Source organism: Sphaeramia orbicularis, chromosome 14, assembly GCF_902148855.1.
Source record: "Sphaeramia orbicularis chromosome 14, fSphaOr1.1, whole genome shotgun sequence".
NCBI classification, from domain to species: domain Eukaryota; kingdom Metazoa; phylum Chordata; class Actinopteri; order Kurtiformes; family Apogonidae; genus Sphaeramia; species Sphaeramia orbicularis.
The window spans coordinates 22,960-32,243 of record NC_043970.1 but is presented as its reverse complement, the minus strand read 5'-3'; the positions used below and the strand labels follow the sequence as shown (position 1 = coordinate 32,243).

The 9,284-nt window shown below is 42.7% G+C and overlaps 1 long non-coding RNA gene across 1 annotated transcript; it reads left to right on the top strand.

Moving 5' to 3' along the window:
• The first annotated feature begins 1,247 nt into the window (after window positions 1-1,247).
• LOC115433538 (uncharacterized) lies at window positions 1,248-8,583 on the top strand. Its single transcript, XR_003937374.1, has 3 exons — window positions 1,248-1,336; window positions 5,202-5,369; window positions 8,525-8,583. It is a non-coding gene; the product is annotated as an uncharacterized LOC115433538 (long non-coding RNA).
• The last annotated feature ends 701 nt before the right edge of the window (window positions 8,584-9,284 follow it).

The following is a 9,284-nucleotide window of genomic DNA, read 5'->3' as shown; positions in this document are numbered from 1 at the left end:
GCACACCAATTTTACTACATTTTATTACATTTGATTGCCTTAACATTATTGTTGTGGTGTAGGTGGAAATTTGACATGAAGTTAACTCGGCGCCAGGTGTGAGCACAAGATGCGCTTTTAATTTGACAGGCAGGAAAATCCAACTTGGAAAGATCACAACAGGATAGCCATTGCTCTGCCAATGGCTCTCACTCAGGGTGCAACTTTACAAATTACAAAAATACAGAAAAAATAAACAAAAAGTCCAATAAGCATTGCCATACACATATTAAGTCAAAACTAGTACTAACACAACAACGCCGCTGAATTCTTGAGCATAAAAATAACACATTTACAACATAGTACCCACTACCCATAATGCACTGCGGCAAACATGCCAAACTTCATTTTTTAAGTAACTGCGTTGACTAAATTGTATTAAACAGTATTGAATATCCCCAAGACTTGTATTATTATTTAAATGTAATGTAACTCTCTTGTTTTTTTCACTAAAAATGAATTTATTAAATATTTTCAACATAAATACATTGCATAAGGATTACTACATGGGTTTTCCATTTCTTTGAGTGCATGTTAGATGAGTAAGTGTACAGCTGAATGTCAGACACTGGGACACACTGAACTCATGAACACTGAAGGTGAACCTTAAACTGAAGAGGACAGTGTTCGCTCCATCAGCAGTGAGTTGTCCAACTGAGACATGTGGACATGCACTGAGGACACATTCACACAGGAAACAGCTGTCAGCTCCACTTTACTGCAAATGCTCATTTTCCTGCATATGTTTAGTGTTCAACCAGTGTTGGAGCGTCTGTAGGACGAGCAGAGGGACAGTTTTGGGATTCATCCAGTATTGTTCCAGTCCATTTCCACACTGTTTACTTGAGCTGAACCTCCTCAGACCCAGGACATGTCAGCAAAGTACAAGCTTTGGCTTTTTATTCAATCAGTGCCGATACTGGAAACATCAGGATGCAACAGTTTTCTCAGATGCAGTTTTTTTAATTTTTATGGAATGTCCTTTTGTGGTGAACAGTGTTCTTTTCTTTCTTTTTTTTTGTTTTGTATAAAGTTGTGAAACTCTTGGACGGGGGGGGGGTTAAGGAAGTTAAGCTTTAAGATCATGATAAACTCAGTATCTGAACTGAATCTAGACACAGAAACATATATTCACTGAGTTGATTGGTATCATCACACACTTCCTGTTTTTCTGTCCGTACAGGCATCACCAGGCTCGACGACAGCATCAGCCAATCAGCTATCAGCAACCAGGGCCCACAGGAACCCAGTGTGGTTTGGTTCTTTCCATCTGTGATATGGATCAGAACAGTGAAGAGTAAGAAAAGTGAACCCTCTGATATTGATCAGCAACAAAAAAAAGAGAAAAGAGTCAGCCTCAACACTGACACATACAACTGCACTGACTATATATATATATATACTTATATATAGGGATATATATTATATATTAGGGATGTAACGATTACCAGTAAAAAGATAAACGGTGGTAAAATCACAGACAGTTAGTATTAGCGTTTAAATTCTAATTCTCATGATAACTGTGTTTGATTAACGCACTTTTCCAGAGAAAACGCTGATGTAAAGATTTGCTTTAATGTCAAATATTTGAGTATAATTTGAATTTATTACAATTTTAATTTTATATACCTAACATTTGGAACCGATAAATTAATTAATAAATTAGAAATTATATAAATTTTTCAATCAGATTTTATTTAATTTTTTGTGTTTTTGTCCTTTCATGTTTTTATAGTAGGTTAAAGTGAAAAAATAATAGACAGATGATCTAGATGAAGTTGTGCTGAAAAAACAGATCCCAAACATGGGTATAGTAAACATTTGTTTATATAGTATATAAAGGCCAAATCAAAAGGACTGAAAAACAGACAGAATAGACTCAGACCACTAAGGGTTAATATTGGAATGTTTCTGACACAGAAGGGACAGTGGGACTGTTATTGTATTTATTTATTTATTTATTTTTAATCCCACTTGGTTCACTTCTTTCAGTGTGTGTATCAGTACTTTTTGAACATTTTGAGCACAGTTTCAACAATACTGTGATAATAATGAGAACTGTGATAATTTTGGTCCCAATAACTGTGATCTGAAATGTTCAGATGGTTCCATCTCTAACTGATATGAATGTATTTTATTTCTCTGAAGTGTTTCTTATATATCTTTATTTGTCCATCCACACACACCTGTCCGTCTCTCACACATTCTTGTCCATCCTTCTAACCCCAGTCATCTCCAACCCCTCCTTCATCCCTGTTCCTCTGAAACATTGTGTCTTTGTTGGTTCTTTTCAATTCTTCGGTGCTTGCTCGTTGCTTTAACTCCATGTTGAATCTGTTCCTCAGTCTCACCCCGCTGACTCAAACACTCAAACCTTTACTAGTCGTATGTATGAAGTGAATTTTAAAGTTCATGTGACCCTTTAAAGGTGGGTCTGAGATCTTAGAAAATGGCTTCCAGCAGCTCCATTTTGAAAATCCTCCGTTCAACAGTGCCACCCCCTTTCTTCAGACGTCCCTCTGAAGCCACGCCTCCAGAGTACTGGCACACACAGTGCTTGTTCCAGAGGGTTCACCAGCGCTGCACAGAAACACTTCAGCGGCTGAGGTTCCGTCTGGTGTATCCACTCATCCCTCCTTCAGTCTCCTCTAACCCCCCCGCTCTTCCAGAACAGTCCCAGTTCAGAGCTGTGGGACTAATGTTCCATTTCCTACTGGTTTATGTTTGGGACTAAACAGTTTACTGGTGAACTGTCCATCCTAATAGAACTAATACAACTAACAGATCCAGGTTCTGGCTTCACTTCCTGTACAAGCGCCGCAGCCTCTGGGAACGCCAAGAGGGGTACGAACAGAGGGGGGAGGGGCCAATGGCAGTTGAGTTTGACTGACATATCACCGTTCAATCATTTCCAGTGGGCGCTCAAAATGATTGGATGGTGTTTTTTCAGTCCTGTCTGTTCCACAGGTGAATGATTTTTACAATTTTTGTGTTAGAGCATTTAATTAATTAGTTGTAATTAGGGTGTGAAGGGGATTTGAAGGAATAAAATAAAAAATGATCCAGAAAAACATCTCAGACCCCACCTTTAAATTATACCCCCCCCCCCCCCCCCCATGAATACAGAATAATTTCTCTATATTTGTTGGTAATAGGTTATTTTTATCTTTATACATTATTTGAGCTGTTTGATCGTCCACAATGTCTGTGAATTTGAGTCATTTTGACGAAGAATAATAACACACACACACACACACCTCAAATGCACTCGAACCTTTCAGTTTGAACTGAATTTAACTATTTTGAAACTTCTGAAATCAACTGTTTAATCTGTCTAATGCTTCAGTACTTTTTATAGAACATGCCTTATTTTTAATTTAACTTTATTTTAATTTTCTGTATTTGATTGAATTTTTATGGAAGTTGTTTGATTTATTGTATATTTATAATTAATTACATTTAGTAGAAAACTGTTTTTTAAATGTATTTGATTTGACATGATTATATTTTCTGTTTTACACTAATTTGACTTTTATTTGAAGTATTTATTTCATTGTGTATTTGGAATTTATTTAATTTGGTTTTATTTAATCTCATTTTAATTTTCTGTATATTATTTTATTTTTACTTCAGTTTTTTCTTTTATTCATTTTATTGGATATCATTTCATGTTGTTTTTATATTATTTATTTATTCATTTTAATGTATGATTGTTTTTTTTTTTCTTTTACTTGTCTTGTTCAGCATCCTAACAGCACCATTCTGCTGTTAGGATTCTACCCCCCATTCTACCCCCATGTGTGGGTAGACCCCCCCCACACCCCTCATCTCCCCACCTATCAGTGTTTGAAGTGTGAGGTGTGTATGTAAGCGGTTAAAACTGAGGAGCAGAAACTGTGCACCGCTGAGGGTGATGTCACACGGGCAGCCCCACCCACCCAAACGGCACCGCCCCCCGGGCGCCACACAGCCCGCCCCCCAAAAGTGAATGTGTAGTGTCAGTCTTTCTGTGTGTTGTGTTATGGGTGGGTGTAATTAAAATTGAGGAGTTAGTCGCCCCAGGGTACCACAGAGGGGGGGCCATTTTAGTGACCCCCCCGCCATATCCCCTTGGGACGTGCACACTCCCCAAGACCCTACGTCCTTTGTGTGAGGGGGGTGGGGAGGCGAGGGGTTGGGGGATAGTGTAACTGTGAGGAAGTTTCCTCCCAGAAGAAAAGCCCGTCAACATTAGGCCCCCCCCCCGTTCCCCAGTACCCGCCCCCAGGCAGGGGCCACCAAGGGGCGGGGCTGTCCAGAGACCCTGGGCACCCAGCAACCACAGCCAGAAGCCCCCCCCCCCCCCCCCCCCAAGAGGCCACTCACACACTCAGTCATCCTATGTGGTCAAGGGGGCACGGACCCAGGACCAGCTGCCCCAAAGCCCCCCAAACAGGTGCGGGGACCCACCACACTCCACCCCTCCCCAGTCTTGCATGCAGTAGGGGTGCAGCGATCACCGGTGCAGTGCCACCCCACCGCAAGAGACCCAGAGACCAGCCTAGGCCAGCCCAGACACCCTGGTCCATGCCGCCCCCCCCCCCCCCCCCTCCCAGGAGGGGCAGCACCCAGACCCCAGTACAGAAGCTTCCTTCTAATTCTGCACACCTTCATATAGGCTGGGAACATCTGAGGCCATACTCTCTGCTCTTATATAAATATAGATCACCTGGGAATGACTCATTCCAAACACAAATGTCATTTCTATAGTCTGGAGGATCAAACCTGCATAAATATGATGATATGGTCCAAATACTCATGTGTCTGATAATTGTGCACACAGTGTATAAACCAAAATAAAAATAACAAATAAAAGTAAATCAACTGTGAAGGACAGATCCTCCAAAAGAAACAAACGATAACAGTGTGATTCAGGTGGTCTGTCCTGGTGCAGTGGTGCATTGTGGGTGTTGAGTCTGCAGCTGGACTGACCACAGTTGGACTAAGTAGCAGTAGATGAGTTCCTTCAACCACTCCGTTTCCATCCACACTCATATGTGACTAGAACTCCACATTAGACTGTTCCATTTTCTACGTTCAACCTTTTTGTAAATGATTGAATGGTTGCGTCCAGAAAACAGCGGTTTGGACTCAGTGGAATATTTCTGCTCAAATGTGTGAAGGCGTGTGACGTAGAAGCCCAACCACAGCAGAGGAGATGAGGAGATAAGAATGAGGAGGAGCTGACAGGTGTCATGAGGAAACACAGAGACAGAGCAGAGACGAGCAGAGCATGAGAGTGGACATGGAGCACACACTGGTGGTCATCTGGATGTCCTTCTGGATTCAAGGTATGAGGGAGGGTGGACACACACACAGCTGAAAGGCTTCACCGCTGTCTGACAGGTTTATCTCCGTGGTTACACATCTGTCATGTGTGTGTTTGATATCAGTCATAGCGTGTGCTGGTGGTCATGTGACTGTCCTAATGGTAAACAGGGGCGTAGAACTGCGTATGGACACTAGGGACACGTCCCTACCAATACCCATCCACTACTGTGTACTCACTATCAGTCCAACCGCTGTCCGGAGTGTTTAGGCAATGATTCTGCCACACAAAGGGTTAACAGTCGGTCTCTGCTAGAAGTCCCGCCTCTAACGTAAATGTCGCTGCCCGATTGGCTCTGTGGTTTTGCTAACGTACATGTGATTGGCCGTCCCCGCTGTCACTCCATCTACTTGTCAAAGGAACCTGCTAGTTGGAGCGCTAACGTCAGTTTTCAGTCTGTTTGTATTTGTTCTGTCTGGGTCACATCAGCTAGACGGATTTGAATATGAGTGGAGTCATTTACATGGACATTTGGACATGTGTGTGTGTGTGTGTGTGTGCTCAGTAATTAGGATGTAAAGGATGTCAAAGAAAAGAAAACTGGTCATAAGACACTTCTATAGGAGTCCCAGTGTGAGTTAGTTCAAGGGTCTAGAACTGTAGAGGCTCAACACAGATACTGAAGAAAAGACACTATTTAATGACAAACACATACACTTTGAAAAGTTATTTTACTGATTATTTTAATGCATTTATGTAGAAGAGAGCAACTGTTTAAACACAAAGGAAATTTGTAAAGGAAATACAATAAAACCTCAGATTCTAAATTTGATTCTAGATGTGATTTTATTCATATTTTTGGGAATAAATTCCATGTAATAATTGAAAGTAAAAGCCTTTTTTGTTCAGACAGTAACTGAACCATCAAACTGTATGAACAGTGTATCCAGAATCTGTTCATATGTCATGAATCAACTTATTTATGTCAGGAGACAGAGAATAGAGAGGAGGAGGAGGAGAGGAGGAGGAGTTCTAGGAGTAGAGTCTGTAAATTCTCAGGTTCAGTTCAGTCATCATTCATCTGTTTGTCGTTAGAATAACTTTGCAGAATGCATTAAATTCTTGTTTTGTCTTTAAATATTCACATATTCTTTATAAACTTGTCAATTACTGAATTTTTTTTCTATGATTGCTTGTTTGTTTGATCAGCTTGACATGATGTGAAACTATGATCCCAAATGTAAACAAAAATCCCCTTTCAGGAGTGCTGCCTTGGAGCACTGTAGTGTCCACACCAGTGTCAGAATCAGACCTACTGCCTTGATGGTAAATGAGTAAAACTGAGTTGATTTCGTTTATTCTTTTGTATTTCAGGGACCATGTACAGAACATTAAACCCAGAGTAGAGATGGACCAGAGCAGATTAGAACGCTCATGTTCATGTCCATCTGTCATCCCTGGAGCAGGAAACAAGGAAAGAAAAAAGACAAACAATACAAGAGTTAAGAATTAATCAGTGTGATGAACTCAAATGAACAAATTAATCAATAAAATGAACAAAACTGAAGAACATACAACAGTGATTGTCCAGTCAAACCCATGCAGTTGGATCAGGGACAGTGGATGGACACACTGAGTTTGTGTTCAGTTCAGGACAGACTGGACTGAAAAAGTCTCCTTTTCTTCACTTTTGTCTGTTTGGATCAAATATCCTTTGAATTTCCTGGGAGTTTCCTCCTATAATTGAGTCTTTTTTCCCTGGTATTCTTCCACTGGTCCGGCCCACTTGACTTCATATTGGGCTGAATGTGGAAGCTGAACTCACATGAGTTTGACAGCCCTGTTCTGGTGCATTTTCAGGTGCTTTCTTCACTTTCATGTCAAAGTGTACTTTTTGTGAGTGGAATCTATATTTCTATTTGTCTGCTGATCAATAACAGAGGGTTGGGCGTCCAAATGGATCTGCTGTTTTACCCACAGTCTCACTCATCACTTTTCTGATCCGGATCATAGGATGGACAGACTTGAACCCGACCGCGCCGGGTTCCTGTGGTTCCTGATTGCTATGGCGACCACAGTAGCAGATATAAACATGTGGACAGCTGATCGGCTGTTCTGTTGTCGTGCCTTGTGGCGCCTGTGTGGACAGAAACAGGAAGTCATGTTTGTGTGTCTAGATCTGGTTCAGATACTGAGTTGAGGGGGGTGCAGCCAATGATTTTTTGGGCTGAGTTGATGACCCTCTGGAGGTCCTAGTTCTGCAGGTCCTAGTTCTGCAGGTCCTTGTTCTGCAGGTCCTTGTTCTGCAGGTCCTAGTTCTGCAGGTCCTTGTTCTGTAGGTCCTAGTTCTGCAGGTCCTTATTCTGCAGGTCCTTGTTCTGCAGGTCCTAGTTCTACAGGTCCTAGTTCTCCAGGTCCTTGTTCTGCAGGTCCTAGTTCTACAGGTCCTAGTTCTGCAGGTCCTTGTTCTGCAGGTCCTAGTTCTGCAGGTCCTAGTTCTGCAGGTCCTTGTTCTGCAGGTCCTAGTTCTACAGGTCCTTGTTCTGCAGGTCCTAGTTCTGCAGGTCCTTGTTCTGCAGGTCCTAGTTCTGCAGGTCCTAGTTCTACAGGTCCTAGTTCTGCAGGTCCTTGTTCTGCAGGTCCTTGTTCTGCAGGTCCTAGTTCTACAGGTCCTAGTTCTGCAGGTCCTAGTTCTGCAGGTCCTAGTTGTGGGCCTGTGCTGCTGCTGTACCAAACACAGATCCAGTCGGTCAGTCTGCTCTCAGTGGAGCAGCGGTAAAAGGACACCTGCTGCCTCTGGGCCATGTAGTTTGTTCTGAGCACGCTCAGAAAATAAAGTCTTCTCTGGGCCTTTTTCAGCAGCTTCATGGTGTTCATGCCCCAGGTCAGACCCTCCTCAAAGTGAACTCCCAGGAAGCGGAAGTCTGCCCCCCCCCACCTCCACACAGTCCCCGTTAATGATTAGTGGTCACATGTGTGTTTTCTTCTTTCTAAAGTCCAGAACTAGCTCCTTGGTTTTGGATGTGTTGAGCAGCAGGTTGTTCTCCTGCACCACACCGTCAGCTTCTCCAACCTGATCAGCCTCAGTTTCCTGTTTGGTTCCTCATGTGGACATGTTGGAGTTCTAATCCCAGTCTTGTCCTGTTTTCATGGCTGTCCTTTGTGTTTTTCCTGCAGGGCTCCTGTCTGAAAACAACAGCACTTCAACAGGTAAGAAATGCACAAAGGAGGGATGTGAACTGGGCTGAAGCTGAACATCCTGGTTCAGGTGGTTTTCATCTGAACAAACTGGAGCCAATGCAGAGGATTCAGGAAGGATGGGTTTACAGAAGCTCCACTGAGCACGCTCAGCTCCTGTTCCTGACATTTGGACAAGTGTGGCTTTAAAGATCCACAAGTGAAGGAAACACTGACAAACAGGAGCAGACTGAGCCATTCAATTCACTGACTGAATGAATGAGGGATGAACTGAGTCCGTTTGGACACAAAATCTGTCAGTGGGACTGAAAACACTGTTCACACATGGAAACCACATGTGCTCAAGAATCCAGTCCATGTGGTCCACATGGGCTGGGCTGGTTCTGGACTGGACTCTGACTGGTCTGTCTTATTTCTACAGGGGCGGTCCACTTCAGGTTGGTGGGAGGAGCCAGTCGTTGTCATGGTGACCTGGAGATGAAACAACAGGATGGAGACTGGAGACCAGTGCATGGGTTTTACTGCTACAGGAAGTTAGGAAACAGAGTTTGTGCAGAACTGGACTGTGGATCTGCAGTTTCAGTGAGAAGCAGAAAGACTGGTTTGCTTAAAGATAGTTGGTGGATCAGTCCAGACTGTGATGAATCTGAACTGAGGAACTGTTTTACATCTGGTTCATCTCTCCGTTCATTCCTGGAGCTGAGTTGTTCAGGTAAGAGCATGAACACTGAACCCTAAC